Source organism: Pongo abelii, chromosome 5 (assembly GCF_028885655.2).
Source record: "Pongo abelii isolate AG06213 chromosome 5, NHGRI_mPonAbe1-v2.0_pri, whole genome shotgun sequence".
Taxonomy (NCBI): Eukaryota; Metazoa; Chordata; class Mammalia; order Primates; family Hominidae; genus Pongo; species Pongo abelii.
Window position 1 is genome coordinate 18,380,534 of NC_071990.2, and position 20,852 is coordinate 18,401,385.

At 39.6% G+C, this 20,852-nt stretch overlaps 1 protein-coding gene across 2 annotated transcripts in view; it reads left to right on the plus strand.

Annotated features, from left to right (window-relative positions):
• RNF144B (ring finger protein 144B) overlaps nucleotides 1–20,852 on the plus strand; it is a 192,241-nt gene that overhangs the window by 125,263 nt on the left and 46,126 nt on the right. The window lies entirely within an intron of this gene.

Genomic DNA, 20,852 nt, shown 5'->3' on the forward strand with positions numbered 1-20,852 from the left:
AATGAAGGTGCTAGGATCCTTCACAGTGCTCCAAATAGGGGGTGCAGTATGCTCTGGGTATGCAGAAGGGACAGATGTGGAGTATCTGACTTGACCATTGAATGTTCATCAGTTATTTCCTTATCTTTAGAGAGACCTGGCCTTTAAATAGATGCCCCAAGTGTGTTCCACGGACCACCACCTCTGGGAAACAGAGATATCCTTGAATGAAATGTTCCATGGTCAAATTAGCTTGGGAATTGCAATGTTCTTTTGTTCCTTTCTTGGAGGGATGTAAGGCACATTTGCATTTTAGAGGCTCTGTGAAATCTTGTGGTTAAAGGGAAAGCAGGGGAATCTTGTTTAGCTTCTTCTGATGAAGATTTCCCTTTGACCATGCCACCCTTTTGAGTGGAACATCTATTGCCCACAACCAGTGCTCTGAAGAACACTGCTTTAAATTATTTCATGTAGGTAATTCTTGATTTAAATAACATCCAGGGAAAGGAATGTGGTAGATGGTGTCTCAAATAAGCCATCAATATTATCTAGGTTCTTGTTAAAGGATGTTCTAGCTGTGAAGGTGGTTTCTGCTAGACTATTTGCTCAGTTTTAATATGCAGAATAAAGTGTAATATAAAGCGAGAGAAGCTGCATATACAGGAAAAATTAGGCATAGTTCTTACTGGCATGACTGACGTCATAGAACATGAGTTGTATTACAGAACCAAAGAGGTTGATGTCTTGGGGTTACAGAGAAAAAGATGTAGCATAATTACTTGTTCTATTTTGAAGGTTAAATATCTCAGGGATGTTTGTCTGTTAATGACATGCAAAGAGTATCTGTCTCTCCCTTCCTCTCTTTTGCCTGTATATTTAAATAACCCAAATATGAAAATTCTAACTTTCCTTTTCTGGGTTTGCAACACGTTCTTTCAGATAATGCCACATAATGTTAATTCAAGCGAAATAAATTCACAAGTCAGTTATCAAAGTAATGGAAATTTGTGAGTTTGCTCCCTTGTGTACAATATTTGCTTCTGATTTATTTTAGAAGTGATTTCTGTCAGCCGTGAATTAAGGAATAGTGAAAACACAGTTGTTGCTTGTTTTTATAACCTAGATAATTTCACCTGAAAAGAGTCGGTATGTTGGGCATGGCCTATTTACCTTTCAGATTAAATACAGGATGTGCTAAGCAAAAAGAAAATAAAGTCCAGCCATATTCTTGCCTTTTTTCCATTACGTTCTATTGGCTCTAGGTAGTTAGAACTCCTTTTACTATTCATTTCTTGGAGCCAAATGGATTTTCCAATGTTTAAAAAGTGAGAGGAAATATAAAACATTTTAGACCAAGCCCTTCTTTCCCTTGGGGCCTGTCGGGTGACCTTTAAGAAAAGCCCACAGTTGGTTTGGGAGACTGTCTTAGTCCATTTTGTGTTGCTATAACAGAATACAGAGGCTAGGTAATTATATTATAAAGAAAAGAGGTGTATTTAGCTCACAGTTTTGCAGGTGGAAAGTTAGAGAAGCATGGTGCTGGCATCTACTTGGCTTCTGGTGAAGGTCTCATGCTAGGTCAAAACACAGCAGAGAAGGTCAAAGGGAAAGTGGACATGTGAAAAGAGACAAAACCCAAGGGGCATCCTGGCTTTATAACAACTCACTCTGGCAGGAAGTATTAAGAATTCATTCCCACAAGAACTAATTCATTCTCACCAGAGCAAGAACTCAGCCACTACCTAGAGAGTGGCACCAAGCCATTTCCCAACTAGGACCCACCTCCCAACACTACCACATTGGGGATGAAATTTCAATGTGAATTTTGGTGGGGATAAACAAACCATATCCAAACCATAGCAGAGACATTTACAGTTTGGGAGGATTTGCAATGTGTATGTGCACACACAGTTTGGTAACTTTCAAATGAAGCATGAATCTGTGGTGGATCTTTCCTGGGTTCTAACTGTTATCTGCATTAGGAAAAAGGAATGCCACTTTCCTATTTCCACCTCTGTTTTTCCCTTGCAGTATAGCATAGTGTGTTAGAATGCAGATACGGAGATAAGAAGACCCAGGCTCAAGTTCAGGCTTTGTCATTTGATGGTGTATGATTTGGGTCAAGTTGTTTGCCTTCTCTAGACCTTAGTTTCTTTGCCTGTAAGACAGAGGGAGGGAAGGGTTGACAATACCTACCTTTATTTCCTAAGATTCATCAGTGTGCTGAGCTGTTACGTTCTTCAAAAAGATTTCAGAGAAAGGAAAGCCTATAATGATTTGACTGGCTTCCTCACTAGCCTTTTATAAAAAGGTGGTTATATAGGTAATTACAACCTCACTGCTATTCTGAGATACTCAGAGATTAGCAGTTAGGATAGAGAGAAATGTCTCTTTTGGATTTGTTCAAAGTGTGGCTTTGAAATATTTAAACTAAATATCTAGAATTAGGACTTAACAGGGAAAAAAAAAGCATCAGTACAACTTTGACAGTAAATAGATGAGCACATATATGGTGGATATAAAAGATTCAGATGAAAGAGTGTTTCAAAGTACCATATATTTAAGAACTTGCTTACTTCCAAGAACATAATAATATAATTACTGGTTGGCTTGATATGTTATTCTGGTATCATTTTAAGTACCTTTTATTGAGAACTCTCTGGAACCACAAGAAATAATGAGGGATCTTACTCAAGGCCAATGCCACAGAATGATTCTCTGTCCCCTCTTCTGGTCATGAGACCTGCCAACCTTTCCCAAAGCTTTCAAATTCTCCAGCTCCAGATTCTCACATCTTCTACTACTATTAAATGGGCCAAACTAAATTCTGCCAGTTCAAAGCACTGTATTATTCTGTTAGTTTCTGGTACCCAAATATGCTTGCTTGTAAGGTTAGCTTTTTTCTTTCTTTCTTTCTTTATTATTATTATTATTATTATTATTATTGAGATGGAGTCTTGCTCTGTTGCCCAGGCTGGAGTGCAGTGGCGCGATCTCGGCTCACTGTAACTTCCGCCTCCCGGGTTCAAGCGGTTCTCCTACCTCAGCCTCCGGAGTAGCTGGGATTACAGGCATGTGCCACCACGCCTGGCTAATTTTTTTTGTATTTTTAGTAGAGTTGGGGTTTCACTATGTAGGTCAGGCTGGTCTTGAACTCCTGACCTCGTGATCCACCTGCCTTGGCCTCCCAAAGTGCTGGGATTATAGGCGTGAGCCACCGTGCCCAGCCGCAAGGTTACTTTTATGCTTTCCCTTAACTTTGCTTGGGGTGGTTAGCAGTAAATCAGTGAATTTATCTTTGTTTGTGAAATAACTTCAATATACTCACTGCTTATATCTATTAAGAGATTTAATGACAATACTATGGTGACTTTTGTATTTGTCGGTCAAGTCACAGGTTTACAATGCCGATTTTATTGGCACTATATTTTTCCACTGACAACGGAGCCACTGCAGGGTCAGATGGCATCTGTGGAAAAAGAGCAAACAGTAACAGCATGAGAAATGGATTAGAGATGACTCAAGGAGGACCTGGCTTCCTGGACCTATGATCTCATCCATGCCTAATGCTTACCACTTACTTATTCAAGAAAGTAGTAAAATGTGGCAAGAGAGGAAAGAACAGCAGAAGAAAACCATACTATTAAGGCCCTAATGTCTTTGTCATAGCATCATAGTCCTAGAATTGGAAGTGACCTTAGATCTTCTAGTTCCCCCACCCTCCTAATGAAAGAAGTCATTTTCTGGGATGCCAGTATGGTTTGGCATTTAAGAGAATGGGTCTCAAGTTTGGTAGCTTAGGCTTTATTTATTCAACAAATATTTGCTGTGTCTTGCATAGTTCTGATGGTTTGAATATAGTGGTGAACAATCAGATTAAGCCCTGGTTTTCAAATAACTCAACTTTTCGTATGAGACATAGATGCTAACAAGTAAATACAGAAGTCAGGTGATGGTTTGTGCTATGGAAGAATAGGGTGAGGGGGGTCGGGAGTGCTGTGGGGAAGTGGGACTTCTACTTTGTTAGATGATCAGGGAAGTCTCAGTGATAAGGTGTTATTTGAGCAGAGACCTGAAGGAAATGGGGAACAAGCCATACAAATATCTGGGAGAAGAGGGTTGTAGGCAGAGGGAAGCAGTATGGAGGTCTTAAGTTGGGAGTGTGCTTGGTGTATCCTGTTACAGCAAAGGAGGCTGGTGTGGCTGGAAAAGTGTGTGTGTGTGTGTGTGTGTGTGTGTGTGTGTGTGTGTGTGTAGGGGGAGTAGTAGGAGATGAAGGCTAAGTCCCATGATCTGCTCTCTGCAAGCTGGAGACCCAGGAGAACCAGTGGTGTATTTCCAGTCCAAGTCTGAAGGCTTGAGAACTAGGAGAGCCAATGGTATAAGTCCCAGTCCGAGGGCAGGAGAAAACTGATGTCCCAGCTCAGGCAGTCAGGCAGGGAGACGAATTCTTTCCTCTTTTTGTTCTTTTTAGGCCCTTAATGGATTGGATGATGCCTGCTCGCAGTGGGGAGGGTAAACTGCTTTACTCAGTTTACCGATGCAAGTGCTGATTGTATTAGTGTGTTTTCACACTGCTGTAAAGAATACCTGAGATCTATAAAGGAAGGAGGTTTAATTAACTCACAGTTCTGCATGGATGGGGAGGCCTCAGGAAACTTAACAATCATGGTGGAAGGGGAAGCAGCCATGTCTTACATAGTAGCAGGCGAGAAAGAGAGCACCACACTTACCAAACAACCAGATCTCGTGAGAATTCACTATCATGGGAACAGCATGGGGGATACTGCCCCTATAATCCAGTCACCTCCCACCAGGTCCCTCCCTCAACATCTGGGGGTTATAATTCAAGATGAGATTTGGGTGGGGACACAGAGCCAAGCTATATCACTGATCTTATCCAGAAACACTCACACACACTTGCCCAGAAATGAGGCATATAGGAGGCATCCTGTGGCCAAGATGACACAAAAAATTAACCTTTATGCATAGAGAATAAACTACAGGGGCCAGGGTGAAAGCAAGAAGACTACTTAGAAGGCAAACGTAATAATCCAGGCCAGAGATGATAGTGGCCTGGACCAGCAGGTGGTAGCTGTTAATGTCTTTGGGCAGTCTATTGGGTCATTTTCTTTCATGTAATATAGGGATAGTAAGAAATCATCTCACAAGATTATATAGAAGATTACAGTAGATAATCTAGATAAATTACTTAGTACAGTGCCAGAATACAGCTAGCATGTATAGCTCTCCTCTTTTTAGTGTGGTCATCTAGCTTTTGACTGATAATTTCCAGGATTGGGACATACCATAGTACTGACTATTCAATTATTGGAAATTTCTAAATTGAAACCATCTTTTGCTCTACAATCATTTGAAACTGGTTTCTGTGTAAATTCTGACTATTAGCGTTACTTCCGCTCTCTAAAATAAAATTGGTTAGAATCTAATTTTACTATTCCTGGTTGAAATCTAATTCTACTCACTAGCTGCATATTATTTGAATGAAGGTTATCTTTTTTTTAGAGGGCAGACATCAGATTACTTATGAAAAATTCTCCTATAGTGCTCAGTCCAATGTAGGAAATAGTGAGCTATCTAGTAGTGAGATAAGTAGGCCTGCCACTAGTTCCAGTTCTATCAATAACTCTATGACTCGAATCAAGTTATTTCTCTAGAATTTCCTCATTTGTAAAAATGGTGGCTTGGTTTGGAATTTTTCTTTTTCTTTTTTTTTTCCCAGACAGAGTCTCATTTTGTTGCCCAGGCTGGAGTGCAGTGGTGTGATCTCAGCTTACTGTGACCTTTGCCTCCTGGGTTCAAGTGATTCTCCTGCCTTAGCCTCCTGAGTAGCTGGGATTATAGGTGCCTGCCACCTTGCCTGGCTGATTTTTGTACTTTTAGTAGAGATGGGGTTTCACCATTTTGGCCAGCCTGGTCTGAAACTCCTGACCTCTAGTGATCCTCCCGCCTTGGCCTCCCAAAGTGCTGGGATTACAGGTGTGAGCCACCGCACCCAGCCTGAGATTTTTCTAAAACCGTGATTTCTTTTTCTTCATCATTTTCTCTTCTTTAAGCTGAGAATCCTCAATTACTTTAACCAGCCAAATTGTTTTCCTATGGGAGGTTTCAGTTTGGTAAGGAAGATATATCATTCATCTTACTAGTTACTATTTTAATATGCATTTATCTTCTACATTTAGGTCCTGTAATCAAATTAGCATGATCTTATTCCATTTTGGATGGAAACATGACTGTAGTGGAAACTGTGGCATTCACTCGGATCCCTCTTCAGGGCAATGTTTCTATCCTCCATTTCTCAGGGACTGGCTTATGGAACGATGACTGATTGCTGCAGGGATATAAAGGTCTTTCCCTTTCAGCTTAATGATGTGCAGCTGTGAAGGGCCCTTCCTACCTTGAGAGTACCCTGTTGGATTGTAGGACCAGATCAGACCCTGGCTGCAGTCACATGGCGGGTCGGGATCTCCCTCTGCCCACTTCTATTCTTATCTCCTTATAGGCGTGACTTTGGTGAGAGTATACCGCATACTCTTCTAAATGGAATTCTCCATCCCGGAATCAATTTCTAGGGAACACAGTTAAAGACACAAATCTGTGAATTATTATTTTTCTTCTGGTAATGCCTCTACCTGTATAGTCCAGAAAAGTGTTTTTTTTTTTTTTTCTCTGCAAAATGAGCATCTCATGACCTTTACAGGGTCTGCCTTTCATCCCATTGCCTCTAAGTTAACTAATAAAGTGTGATCTATTCCTTAAGTGTGTTATATTCCTGCTTTATTAGTATATTTGCACAATTCTATAGAAACTGGAAAATTTGGCCAGGTGTGGTGTCTCATGCACTTTGGGAGGCCGAGGTGGGTGGATCACTTGAGGCCAGGAATTCGAGACCAGCCTAGCCACCATGGTGAGACCCTGTCTCTACTGAAAATATAAAAATTTGCCAGGCACAGTGGCGCACACCTGTAATCCCAGATATTTGGGAGGCTGAGGCATGAGAACTGCTTGAACCTGGGAGATGGAGGTTGCAGTGAGCTGAGATCTTGCCACTGCACTCCAGCCTCGGCACCTGAGTGAGACTGTCTCAAAAAAAAAAAAAAGACCCTGGAAAACTCTTCTTTTTCTGGGTAGATCTCTTTGAACATACTTTAACATATTTTACCTTCTTGCCATAGGTATATTAAGAAATAGTAACTTGTGCCCTCCCCCACCCTCTTGGGTTGACAGAATTCTTTTGGGACAAACTTCACTTGCATATTTTTTTTTTTTACTTTTTGAGATGGAGTTTTGATCTTGTCCCCCAGGCTGGAGTGCAATGGCACGATCTTGACTCACTGCAACCTCTGCCTCCTGGGTTCACGCAGTTCTCTTCCCTCGGCCTCCTGAGTAGCTGGGATTACGGGCAGGTGCCACCATGCTGGCTAATTTTTTGTATTTTTAGTAGAGATGGGGTTTCGCCACGTTGGCCAAGCTGGTCTTGATCTCCTGACCTCAAGTGACCTGCCCGCCTTGTCCTTCCAAACTGTTAGGATTACAGGCGTGAGCCCCTGCACCCCAGCCTACGTAACATTTTTTACTTCGATCATAGGTGTAACAAGTACTTTAGGCTTGGTATTGGGGTAAGGGGTGATGTTATAATGTGGAACAGGATTTTATTTCTTTTTTACAAAGAAAGTTGTGAAAAGATAGTTCAGTGATCTGTGCTTGTATGTTGTGTAGACTTTTCCCCCCTTAAGCATGCCTTTGCCAAAGTGTAATTCTTCAAACCACATATCAGAATGTAATAGGATGGCCAAACATGCAAATCATGACCAGAGAGCAGGCAAAAGTTGGTTTCTGATGAGAGAACTTTTCCGTTGTTGCCACTAAGTCACCAAAGTTTATGTATTTCTTCTTTTGAAGTTGCACCCTTATTCCAATATTCTCTAAGTCTATTCCCACCTTTGTCCAGACTCTACTGATCCATTTGGTACTAGTGTGTGCCAGGCATGGTGTTAATTGTGGAGCAAGTGGCAGTCATCAGACATAACCAGCCCTGCTATTATGTGGGCAGTAGACCCTCCGATAAAGGAAGTACAATGTGTTATAAAGCATACAGGAACCCACCTAAAATAGACTCAGGGAGGTGGGAGGTTTCCTAAGGGCTGAGACTGAAAGATAATAGGGATTGCTTGATGGCATTGTTGATGGGGCTGTGGGTGAGAACAGTGCTCCAGGGAAAAGAGGCCAGCCACATGTAAAAACACAGAATCAGGGAAGAGTGACCTGCTGAGGAACCAAACTGGAAGATGTTCCTGGGACACATTGTTGGAAGTGTGGGTGTGCTCAGGCAGGAGGCCAGAGAGGCAAGCAGAGACTAGATGGAGGGCCTGGTATGCTGTGTTAAAAAAACATTATGGAGTCACTGGAAGGCTTTGTTTGGGAATGAGATAGGGAGGATGGCGTCGGTACAGGATAGAGAATGGACTGAAAATGGGCAAGGCTGGAGCAGGAGGAGGGAAGTGTGGCAGGCTGAAGCAGAGCTCGGACAACAATGTCCTTTTCAACTTAGGATACATGTGTATGGCAGACTGCAGTTTTGATGCCTGGAGTATTTAAATTATTTTTATGCCCCAATTTCTCTTTTTTCCTATCCATTTGGGATGCTGTCAGATTTCTTTTTTTTTTCTTTTCTTTTCTTTCTTTTTTTTTTTGAGATGGAGTCTCATTCTGTTGCCAGGCTGGAGTGCAGTGGCGTGATCTCTGCTCACTGCAACCTCCGCCTCCTGGGTTCAAGCAATTCTCCTGCCTCAGCCTCCTGAGTAGCTGGGACTACAGGCGCGTGCTACCACTCCCAGGGAATTTTTGTATTTTTAATAGAGACGGGGTTTCACCATGTTAGCCAGGATGGTCTCGATCTCTTGACCTTGTGATCCGCCCGCCTCAGCCTCCCAAAGTGCTGAGATTATAGGCATAAGCCACCATGCCCAGTGAAAGTACATTTTTAAAAATCATGGCTAGTACTCACAGAAGAAATAGGACCCTGAAAGTACAAAATAATCATGTTTCAGGGCTCTCTTGGTTTATTAAATTGAAGATAATTTTTAATTATAAATGTAACACATGCTAATTTAAAAATAAACCAAAAAACCTCAAAAAGCATGTGCATGACTCACATATATATATATATATATATATATATTTTTTTTTTTTTTTTTTTTTTTTTTTTTTTTGAGACGGAGTTGTGCCCTGTCGCTCAGGGTGGAGTGCAGTGGTATGATCTTGGCTCATTGCAATCTCTGCCTCCTGGGTTCAAGTGATTCTTCTGCCTCAGCCTCCCAAGTAGCTGGGATTACAAGCATACGCTACCACACCCAACTAATTTTTGTATTTTTAATAGAGAGGGGGTTGGCCAGGCTGGTCTTGAACTCCTGACCTCAGGTGATCTGTCCACCTCAGCCTCCCAAAGTGCTGGGATTACAGGTGTGAGCCACCGTGCCCAGCCCACCTGTACTTTCTTCTAGACTCTTTCCCTGTGTACTTACGCGCATCACTTAATAGAGAAATGGGATCTTTACTTACAGATACTTTTAACTTGAGTTTTACAAACATAGTACATTGTGGACAAGTTTCTGTGCAAAAATATACAGACCGACCTTCCTTTTTAAGTATTGTTTAGTGTTCCATGATATGGTTGTATGAAAATTTATTTAACTGGGCCCCTCCTAAATAATGGATTTTAAGGTTGTTTCTAGTTTTTGCTATTATGAATACATTTTTTTTTTTACTTATATAAATGTGAAAATACCTGTCCTTAGGATAACTTTTTAGAAATAGAATTGCCTAACCAAAATAGATGTACATTTTAAATCAGTATGTGTTACCAAATTACTGTTCCAAACTGTTGCACCAGCTTGGCAACTCCACCAACAGAGTAGGAGCAGAAGCCTCTCTTTTGACACTGGGTATTTTCCAACTTTTCACCTTCTCTAATCTGGTATGTGAAAAGAACATATCTCATGGTTTAATCCATATTTCCTCTTTTTAGGAGGAAGCAAATTGTTGTAAGAGAAGCTCATCTCATGAATCTATCTTTAAAAAACATACCGTATGCTCAGTGCCGGTATAGTTTCAACCGATTTTATACCTTGGTATTAATAGTAATCAAGTTAGAAAAAAATGGGCCATATCTAGAAAAGTATATTACACATAGAAGACATGAATGAATGAAAAAATGTTGGTGTTCAGACTGTGGGAGATGCCTTATCACACAAAAAAATTCATGTCCAGTGACAAAATGTTACTAAGTAGGAAAAGGAGGTTTAAAAAATTTAGGCAAGTTGAAAAAGGGTGGTGAGTTAACTAGAAAATTCAGTTTTTTAAGATCCCATTTTCTGATATTTCAGTTCACTAAAGATTGGTTATATAAGGCTTATCTATGTGGATTCCAGATATGCAGTGTACCCCTTGGACTCAGGTGAGACACAGTGCCTCATTTCCATGGAAATACATGGCTCTGTGTTAACTGAAAGTCTCCAAGGTTTTGAATCATTTCCCACCCACAGTAAGGAGGTCTTTTTGGCTTGACTCTTCTGGAAAATATGTGTGAGGTATTTACTACATGAATGTAGGGTATTTTTTCAATCTGCTTAAACCTCAGTTTATTCATCTGTTTAAAAAAATTACGGAAGGAAAAGCAAGGGCATTTGAGTACCTTTCATATAATATGTAATATGCAAGGGTACTATTTTTTCCCCCATTTACTCTTCCAGTTTACAGATAAACCAATTCAGAGTTAAATAACTTGCCCAGGATCTGTAATGTTAACCCCTACATCATAGTGTCGTTTGGAGGAAATAAAAACAAGCTCTGTGAAAATATATAATGTATGGCCTAGCATATAGTATGTGGTTCCTAAATTTTTTTTGTTAGCTTGAAAATGGATGAAGGCCCATATTAGGCTTTTGTGATCTTAACCTGAAATGTCTAAAGCTTGACAATAGCCTATATAATGCAAAATTGACAACTGGCTACTGATTTTATATACATAAAAGTTTAGTCAGTACAAAACAAATATAAAGAACTACTGGTTTAAAAAATCCAAGGAGTTTTTCGGAGAACAGAAAGTATGTAATCCGAATATAGTGGTGGCCATGGCCTCATATTAGAGATTGAGCATGAACATGAGTGTTCTGTGAACTGTGTGATTTCGGGTAAGTTATTTGAGGAAACCAAGGCTGAGACATTCAGAGGTCTGATTTACACAACTGGAAGTTCCCAGTGCATTTAACATATTTTCAGATGTTGAAAGTGAAGTCAAGGTTCGAGGCCAGGCCTTCTGCCTCAATGACTGATGTTCTCCCACCCTGTAGGCGCACTATGTCTGTGGAAGTTACTGGTGTTCTTGAGAGGACCTCAGTCTGACGGTTGTTTCCAAGTGATTCCTCTGTGTTGAGGGTGTTTAATGCATGGGTTACTGCAGAGCACAGAGACCTTTTCTGCAAATGGAAAAAAAAATTATAGCTTAACATCTGCTTTCTCTAGGTAATGTGTTAATTAAAGATTGTTATAATATGGAATGATGTCTAGCCTTTGAAAAACTTTATCTTATGGTTTATGGTATTGATAACCTTCAGAAAAGGAAGACTGGTTCAAATTATGGCAATTAATATGAAAAAAAGCCCACTCAATATGAAGCCTCTTGACTTCTAAAAACTTGCTTTTTAGAAAATGTTAAAAAAAATTCCAGGTTTTGCAGGATAAATCCTCGGGGGAATATTGTGAGGTGAGGAATAGTCGCGGTCTTGATGCAATGTAACTTATAATTAGAAAGATTCTGATTTTGCTATGGAGTCATTGAATATAATTATTTAAAAATAATTTTGAGTAAAATGAGATTTCTAATAACCAACCTAGTCATTGTCCAATCTTTTATACTTTTTCAGAGTTCAATTCTCTTAAATCTAAGAGAGTCTCTTTTGTGATGTAGCTCAAGAGGAAGTTTAAGGGTTAGGTCTATTCTTAACTGATGTCCCTTGTTCCTATCATTCCATGTATAGAAACAATATCTTCTTGAGGAGACTGTTAAGCATCACTCTTTCCCAACTTTTGGGTCATTAATATGAGCTATTTTGCATGCTGGCTTTGTAGGTTATATCCTGTAGAAAAAAATGTTGGTGATGAGTTAGCTTTATTCTGTCACTTATACAGTGTTAATATTCTTTTAAAATTTCAAAAATTCAGATAGTTATTAATATTGCTACCACTAGTTTTATTTAAAAATGTTTTAATTTGTATAGATATGTGGTAGGTATATACATGATTAGTTTTAATTAAGACATTTCATTATAATTTATTCAAACTCCGGTTTAAATACCGAGACAGATTTTATTTAAAATATAGGATTTCTGCTTTTAAGCAGTATTAAAATCTGAGGTTTGATGAATGGTATAAATTTTATCTTTTCCTTTTAGTTTTAAAATGTTGTACAACATCCTGTTTCTATTCTTGAAGGTGAAAAAGAACAAAAACTTTTAAAAAGATGGAAAAAATTGTACAACAGTTTGTTATGAAACAAGATAAAGATTTTTACAACAAATACCTGTAGAGTTATCCCTTGGTATCTTCAGTATATTGGTTCCAAGCCCCTTCCCACTCCCCACCCCAAAGATACCCAAATTCATGAATGCTCAAGTCCCTTAGATATAATGGTGTAGTATTTGCATGTAACCTATGTACATCCTCCCATGTACTTTAAATCATCTCTAGGTAACATAATATCTAATACAATGTAAATCTATATAAGTGGGTTTTCTACTGTATTTTTTGTGTATTTCTTATTGTGATTTTAAAAATATATTTTCTATCCATGGTTGGTTGAATCCATGGATGTGAAATCTGAGGATGGGGGGCTGACCGTATACCAACTATCTCTTAGACTGTGCGTAAGTCCTTTTGTGTTGATATAACAAAATACGTGAGACTGGGTAATTTTATCAGCAACAGAAATCCACTTCTCATAGTTCTGAAGGCTGGAAAGTCCAAGATCAACGTGCTGGCAGGATTGGTGTCCCGTGAGGGCGGCTCTCTGCTTCCAAGATGGCGCCTTACTGTTGCTTCCTCTGGAGGGGAGAAATTCTGTGTCCTCACATGACAGAAGAGATGGAAGGGCAAGAGAGCACTCCCTTTAACCTTGAGCCCTTTCATAAGGGTGCCAATTCCATTCATGAGAGTGGGGTCCTCGTGACTTAATCACCTCCCATGGGGGTCAGTTTTAATAAATTTTGAAGGGGACACCATCATTCAAATCATAGCGGATTCTAACATTAACTTTTTGCTTGCTTTATCACATATCTCTCCATCTATTTAGCCTGCTGTCCTTTGCATGGTGTAGTTTAATATTCATGCTGCATTCTCTAGTGGAATGTGAGTACTCAGTGTGTTTGCTTAGATTGGGTTGAATGGTTGTATTTTATTCAGGTGACTAGCATAGCCATACCTCATGGTTGAAGGGGTTTCTTGAACTTTTACTAACTTGGGTTTTGTTTTTTTTCTGTGTTGCTGAGACCTTAAGTGAACTTTTAGAGATTCAGAACCCTAACAGTTCAAGCAGAGACTCTAACAGTAGGAGGAAGAATGAAGTGACAAATGAATTCAGTAGAATCTGGCTATGCTGAATCCCTGGTATGCTTACTCTTACTGCCTGTGCTGGGTCTGTGTGCTAAGGCTTTGCTGTCAGCTGAGGGCTTACAGTTCTGAAGGCTAATGTTTCTTTGGAGGAAGTAGAAGGATGTAAACTTGGCAAGCCTTCTTGTTTTCTTTCTCCTGGAACGGTCAGTTGCTTTTCTGAGCATACTGTGTCATAAGATAGCACCTGGGCCAGAGGGATCTCTTTGGGACTAGTATAAAAAGTGGGGCCTCCTTCTGTTAAGAAAGGCAGCACAAGTGGGACAAAAGGAAACTCCTCTGAAAGGTTAATGGATGAGTGATTGAATTACTCAAATTGGAAGCAGATTTTTCCAACGCTAGTGCCGGTTCACTGCTCTGATTGGAATGTTCTTCCATTTTAGCAAATTTATTTGGCTTTCTTGTGAAGCCTGGACCAGGCTGCAGCATTTCCAATGGGTTTCTCTTCAGAGCTATTTCTGTCATAGAGTTTCTTAATTTAGATATTTCATCATCATTTGAAATAAAGATAGACGTGTTTGATCACTCTTGGTTGGTGGGAACTGGAGGTACTTTTGATTGGAGTCCAGATTTAATCTCCCATATTGAATGACTCTTCTCAAACTTACAAGGTGGATCTTAGTAATCTTTTCCAGAAAAAGTAACGGCACTATTTTGGGCTAAAGTATTTAAAGGCTCTCAATCAGAGTTTTAAATTTTGCATATATAATTTCCCCCTTAAGCTTCCTTTGCTGTTTCTTTTGGAACTAGCTGAATGCTTGTATTCTCTATGGAGAGGTTGGGTAGAAAAGAGTGATGAGGGGCATAAAAGTATCTTCCCTGATTAGAATGGAGGGCATGGATGGTACTGAACTAGTGGTGCTTAGACTTGGTTGCAAATGGGAATCACTTCAAGAGTTTAAAAATATTGATAACAGTTCAGCAAGGTGGCAGAATATAAGATCAATGTACAAAATCAATTGTATTTCCATATACTAGTAAGAAATAATATAATTGCATTAATAAGAAAATAATTCCATTTACAATATCATTAAAAGGAATAAAATATTTAGGGATAAATTTACCAAAGTAGAAAATTCTCTGAAAACTGCAAAATACTCTAGAAAGAAATTTTAAAAGACTAAATAAAAGATATCCCATCTTCATGGATTGGAAGACTTGTTAAGGTGGCAGTACTCCCCAAATGGATTTACAAATTCAACACACCTCTCATAAAAATTCCAACTGAATTCTGGGCTTCTCCCAAAATTCCTATGGAAGTTTGAGCAACCTAGAATGGTGAAACAATCTGGAAAAAGAACAGAGTTGGAGAGCTCTATTCCTGATTTCAAAACTGATTACAGAGTGACGGTAATGAAAACATTGTTATACTGTCATGAGGATGGACAGATAGATCAATGGAATAGAAGTGAGAGTCCATAAATAAATAAATAAATCTTATTTTTTGTCATTTGATTTTCAACAAGGGTGCCAAGACAATTCAAAGAGGAAATAAATGTTTTTCAACAAATGGTGCTGGACAACTGGATATCTGTTTGCAAAAGAATTAAGATGTCTGTGATCTTCCTCATACCACAGGCAAACATTAACAAAAATGGACCATACACCTAAATATAACAGCTATAACTATAGAACTCTTAGAAGAAGAAAACATAGGAAAATAGAAAAATTTTCATGATCTTGGATTAGGCAAGACATTCTTAGATGTGCCACCAAAAGCATAAGCAACAAAAGAAAAAGTAGATAAATTGGACTTCATCAAAATTAAAGACCTTTATGCTTCAATGGACATCATAAAGAAAGTTAAAAGATAACTCACAGAATGGGAGGAAATATTTGCAAGTCATATCTCATAAGGGATACAGCTAGAATATATGAAGAATTCTTACAACTCAGTAATAAAAACACAAATAACTCAGTTACAAATAGATGAAAGTATAGATAGTTCTGAATAGGGACTTCTTCAGAGATGATGTACAAATTACCAATAAGCATATGAAAAGATGCTCAAAATCACTAGCCAACAGGGCAATGCAAATCAAAACCACAATGATATTCGTCTTCACATTAAGATGGCTGTAATAAAAAACAGAAAATAACAAGTTTTGGTGAGAATTTAAAGAAGGTGAAACTCTCATACACTGCTGGTGGGAATGGAAAATGATTCCCAAATGATTCCAAAGCAATTGCTTTGGAAAATCATCTAGCAGTTCCTCAAAAGGCAAAGATAGAGTTACCATATACCATACCTACTCCTAGGTATATATCCAAGAGAAATGAAAATGTATGTCCACATGAAAACTTGTTCATAGCAGCATAATTCATAATACCACTCAACTGGAAACAACGCAAATGTCCATCAACTGATGAAAGTATAAAAAAAATGTGGTATATTCACACAATGACATACTATTCAGCAATAAAATAAATGAAGTACCAATACATGCTACAACATGTATGAATCTTGAAAACATTATGCTAAGTGAAGCCATTGACAAAGGACCATACATTGTATCATTCCATTTATATGAAATGTAGAGAGTAGGAAAATCTATACATACAGAAAGTCAAATGGTGGTTGCCTAGGGCTGTGCATGGAGGATCTGGGGGAGAAATGGGGAGCATGTACTAACGGGCACAGAGTTTCTTCTGGGATTATGAAATGTTCTAAAATCAAATTTGGTGATAGTTATACACTGTGAATATACTAAAAATACTGAATTGTACACTTTAGATGGGTGCATTGTATGGGCACATGAATTATATCTCAATTATAGATATCTGAATTATATATCAATAAAACGTATGTGACATATAAAATATATAATATTTACATATCATATATAATAATGCTGTATATATAATATAAACTGACACCTGGATCCTTCTCTTAGAGAGTCTGAATTAATTGGTCTGTGGTATGGCCTGGGCATTGGACTTCTGGAAACCTCCCCAGATAATTCTATTAAACAGCTGATGTGGAGAATCTTTGACATGGGTCTTGGTACTTACAAGTGTGGTTTGTGTGCCAGTGGCACCACCGAGACCTGGGAACTTACAAGGACAGCAAAACCTCAGACCCCACCCAAGATCTACTGAATCAGAATCTGCATTTTTGATGGGATCCTCAAATAACTTGGATGGACATTCAAGTTTGAGAAACATTGTCAGTAAGGTAGTTGAATAGTAAGGCAGGCGAATGTTATCTTTGAAGTTCCTTATTCTCTGTCCATCCACCCCTCCTCCTCCTGCCTATGGCTTTTTATTAAGGATACCCTTCCCAGTAGTGTCCCGTATCTTCCAGTGTTTCTTGTCTATAAAAACATACCAGGCTTAGATCACTTTCTTTGGGGGCACTGCTCTCTGATAGGGAACCACTGGCCTTTCGGGATATATTCTCCTGAGAGCAAATAGGCAGTGGACTAGCACAATTGGTTCTATATAGCAAATGAGGTGACCCAGGAAGAAAGTGTAGAAAGAAGAGAGTTTAGGTCCTTTCCTGAAATTCCAGCATTTAAAAGTTGAGTTGAGGAAAATGCAGAAGATGGAGAAAGAATGACTAGAGAGGAAGAATGAAAAGCAGAAGAGTATGGAACCCTAAAGACAAGGGGAAAAAGGGTTTCAGGAAGGTGGGAGTGGTTAGCTGTGTGTGATACCGCTGTTGAGAGGTTGGGAAGGAAGAAATGTGTACTGGATTCAGTGACCTAGAGCCACTTCAGTTGAGTGGTAGAGAGGGGTTGGGATGGGATTGGTGAAGGAGTGAGGGAAGACAACTCTTTCAAACATTTGATTGTGAAGAGCTGAGGAATTAAGAAGGCAGTATACAGCCAGGAAGAGGAGTAAGGGAGGGCTGTTGTTCTACGATGTTTTATTATGACTTTTCTTTGATTTCTTTGATTAGGATATTTTGAGCATGTTCAAGTATAGACAGGACAAAATTCAAGACATAGGAAAGAAAACAGGTAATGAATAGGTAAATTTCCTGAAAGGCAGGAGGAGATGGGAACCAGAAAAGCAGAGTTGGCTCCTATGTGTTAAGAAAAGAAGAACAGAGGATGTATGTGTGTGTGGGTGGATTTATATGTTTCAGTTATCAGAGGTGAAGGAGCTTGGCCACAAAGTTGACCATAGACTGAGTATCCCTTATCTGAAATGCTTGGGACCATTAGTGTTTCGGGTTTCTGATTTTTTTTTTATTTTGAAATATTTGCATTATACTTACTAGTCTACCATCTCTAATCTGAAAATCTGAAGTCTAAAATCCTCCAGTAAGCATTTACTTTGAGCACCATATTGGTGCTTAAAAAGTTTTGGATTTTGGAGCATTTCAGATTTTGGATTTTCAGATTAGGGATACTCAACCAGTAAGTGCTGGATTCAGGCTTCCAGCTCTCAGAAAAGCCTGAGTGTCTATTATGTGCCAGGTCCTGTGATTGATTAGGTGCTTATAGGGGACATGAAGAGGAGCAGATATAATCTAGATCTTGAAGGAACTTCTAGGCTATAGAGGAGGCAGGCAAGTTGATAGTCGTTTGCAATGCAGCATGCTGGGCGTGCTACATTGCTCATGTGTACAATAAACATCATGTGTACAGTCGTCATAGAAAGGTTGGCAAGTAGAGGAGGAAAAGCCAAGTCTTCTGGAGAATTTGCGGAGCGGGGGAGTTTGCATCATTTATAAAATTCCCTCTGGATAGTCTGATATTCTAGTATGTCCCCAGGTGAGAAGGCAATACCGCCAGCTTCCCTACTATTGAGAATCAGTCCATTCTCCCTCCTTTTGATGACTTTATGTGGCTTCCTTTTGAAGGGGAAAAGAATGGGAACTTAATATCAAACTATTTTAAAATTTCCTTTATTAGAGTCTTACCAAAACTTATACAAACATGATACAAAGTAGTATATAAGCATATTTAGGCATATATCTCTTAAAGAATAAGAACACCACAATAAATATACAAACTTAATATTGATTAAAATTACAGACCAATAAGGCCAGGCATAGTGGCTCATGCCTGAGATCTTAGCACTGTGGGAGGCTGAGGCAGACAGATCACTTGAGCTCAGGAGTTCAAGATCAGCCTGAGCAACATGGCAAAACCCTGTCTCTACCAAAAATACAAAATAGCCTGGCATGGTGGTGCGCACCTGTGGTCCCAGCTACTCAGAAGCTGAGGTGAGAAGATCGCTTGACCCCCAGGAGGCAGAGGTTGCAGTGAGCCAAGATCGCACCACTTCACTCCAGCCTGGGTGACAGAGTCAGACACCATCTCAAAAAAAAAAAAAATTATTTATTATACACACACACACACACACACACACACACACTCACACAAACACATATATAAAATACGGACCAATAAATTACGGACCAATAAAATGTAGGTTAACATTAGTGCGATGAGTGATGTTTAACTTTGGTTAAATTGCTTTTTCCAGTTAGGCTCTGAGTTTGATGTGTTCCAATGACTAAGTGGTAATTCAGTGATCTTGTCACCTTTCTCTGTTGGAATCACTAAAAATTTTGACGTGTTCAGCATTCACTGGGCCCAGATTCTTCTCTTCTTTTTCTCATTTGCCTGTGACAATGATAGCACCCCTACCTGGCAAAGCAGGATGGCACCACAGACCAAGGTTAGCACGGACACTGGGTGGAAATAGGAAATTTCCTGAGGTGGTTCCAGGCATGCTTTTAATAAGAGCATTGAATAAAACATAAAATGGGGAAAATCTTGCCATGAAGAACTCTTGGGTTCCCAAGAATACACCCTTGCACGCAGTTTGAAAAATACAGTGCGAGCTGGGCCTTAGGGTGCTATGAGGGCAGACGGGCTGGGTGTGCTGCCACACTAGGGGATGAGGCAGAGAAGCCTTCTGGAATAAAAAGGGCTGAGGGACAAGAACTGTCAAACCAAGGTCTCTTTTAAACTGTGCTTATTTATGGCTGGCTGTTTGATTTGGTGCTTTTTCCTTTAATCATTTGGTGCCAGGTTTTCCTATCAGACCTTTCATGTCCTATATGGTTGGCCAACACCTACAAGGGGGAGGTTGGTCACCTAAGTAATCTCATATTGGTGAAAAAGCCAAGGTATCTGAAGGGGGTTTTGTAAGAAAAATTTTAGGATCGGACTATACCAGGAAACAGCTTCCTGCCTAGCTATAGGTTGTTAATTTGTTTGAATTTTTTCAAACCAGGATGCTTTTGGTGTGTTGGATAGGCTTTTGAGTAGGGAGAGATACTATCTTGAGTTGTGCTAATAATTTAACTCAACAGCATCTAACAAAGGCGGTTTTATTCTTGGATCATGTGTACAGATCATAGTCTGAAGTGGAATAAACAGAATATTGGCCTCAGTGTGAGATGTTATTTAGAACACACTAGAAACATTGTGATGTCATTGTGCACTGAGGCAGGGAAATGTTAGTCTACATTTTATGGAATATGTGCTTCAATGTTTGCATTGTACCTGGAGTGATAAAAAGCAAAACAGGTACTCAAGGCCTGTCTGGGCTTTGGCCTTTAGGCACATTCCCCCTCATCACCTTCCTTCCCACTTGGCTGAGCTATGGATGAGAAAACCTAGGTCAATAGTTCACCAACTCAGCTTCAAGCCAGGTGGGCTGACAGTCCTTCTTTGACCACAGGACCCCAGTGCCTTCATCCGGAAGCATCTAAGATCCTGGAAGTCAACTTAAATTTTCAACGAATGGGCCAGTTGCGGTGGCTCACACCTGTAATCCCAGCACTTTGGGAAGCTGAGGCGACAGGATTCTTTGAGCCCAGGAGTTTGAGACCAGCCTGCTTGGGCAACATAGACCCCATTTCAATCAGTCAATCAATAGCTGAGTGTGGTGGCAGGCATCTGTAGCCTCAGCTACTCAGGAGCTGAGATGGGAGGATCACTGAGCCCAGGAGTTTGAGTTTGCAATAAGCCATAATTGTGCCACTGCACCCTGGGCAACAGAGCAAGACCCAGTCTCAAAAAAAAAAAAAATCAACTAATGGACTCATTACCTCCCTCCTCTCAACAGTACCTATTCTCTTACCTATTCACCTCACCTTCATGAAGCTTTTCTAAGGTTCCTATTTGTCTGTGGACTTTCATTTCTGCATGCCTGCCTATTCAGAAACATCTATTCCATTCTCCAATTATACTTTACGTTTGCATACCTCTTTTCACTTTTCA